This window comes from Arachis hypogaea, chromosome 17, assembly GCF_003086295.3.
Source record: "Arachis hypogaea cultivar Tifrunner chromosome 17, arahy.Tifrunner.gnm2.J5K5, whole genome shotgun sequence".
Taxonomy (NCBI): domain Eukaryota; kingdom Viridiplantae; phylum Streptophyta; class Magnoliopsida; order Fabales; family Fabaceae; genus Arachis; species Arachis hypogaea.
In genome coordinates, this window is record NC_092052.1 from 88,206,932 (window position 1) to 88,208,167 (window position 1,236).

Sequence of the window (1,236 nt, forward strand, 5' to 3'; positions counted from 1 at the left end):
TAGATCCCCTCTCCCATCAAATTTTGGCGCCATTGTCGGGGAGTTCACTTTAAGTGCAATGAGTGCTACTATTGCCCTTCATAATTGCATGGTTTTATTGCCTCCTCAGTTGAATGACACGGTCGCTTCCAGACCCGAGATTGGCCACTTTTGATCCGAAAATTAAAAGAACTTTAACTCGTTTAAGGCAAGCTCGGCGCCGGGTAGCTTTTGTGGATAGTGAATCGGGTTCCCTTGAGGAGCACTCTCATTCACTATCATCAACCATCCATGACCATCATTCTCCAATCAACGAGGAGACTCTATATTCATCTGTGGGGAGTATTGAATTCTCTTTGAGTGACTCAGGTGACACCGACATGGTGGACCCACATAGATGAATCACCTTGAAGGAGGCCGGAGCTCCTGATATTAACTTGCAACCACTCCAAATCTTGTATCCGGCCTTAGACCCAAATTTTGAGCTCAAATCTGGCATGATAAACTTGCTCCCCAAGTACAATGGACTGCCTGGAGAGGATCCCTTGAAGCATCTCAAGGATTTCCAAGTTGCTTGTGCAACCGCAAGAAGACATGGGGCCGATGAAGTTGCAGTATTGGTCTTCACCTTTCCTTTCCCTTTGGAAGGGAAAGCAAAGGAGTGGTTTTATACTCAGACGAGTGAAGTTAGATCCAACTAGGACTTGTTGTGTAAGGAGTTTTTGGAAAAGTTCTACCCTCCCCAGAAAATAGACAAGTTGCGAAGAGAGATTTCTTGCATTGTGCAACGGCACAGGGAGACTTTGTATGAGTATTGGGAGAGATTCAAGAAGTTGCTAGAGGCTTGTCCTCACCATCAGATTGATGAGTTGGTTCTCATTAGTTATTTCTGTCAAGGAATGCATCACCAAGACAAGCTTCTCCTAGATGTCGCGAGTGGAGGTTCATTGACTAAGAACAAGACCGCTGCGGAAGCATGGGAAGTTATATCAGACTTGGCAGACTCCACTCAGCACTCAAGGGCGAGGAGCCCCCAACCGAAAGCTGTGAATGAAGCTTCTCCCTCCGGAGATGCTATTTTGACTAAGACCCTTAGTGAAATGACAATTATGTTGCGACAACTCACCCAAGGGCAACAAATTCCTCAAGCTTTGATAAGTGATCAACCTCAACCTCAAAGAATTGAAGGACCACCAATGGTATGTGGTGTTTGTGCGTGTAACACTCATTACACTGATGAGTGTCCTCAGCTCCAAG

General features: G+C 45.7%; 1 non-coding gene across 1 annotated transcript; it reads right to left on the reverse strand.

Moving 5' to 3' along the window:
• Positions 1–734: 734 nt before the first annotated feature.
• Positions 735–841, reverse strand: LOC112767944 (small nucleolar RNA R71). Its single transcript, XR_003185383.1, has one exon. It is a non-coding gene; the product is annotated as a small nucleolar RNA R71 (small nucleolar RNA).
• Between the last annotated feature and the right edge of the window lie 395 nt (positions 842–1,236).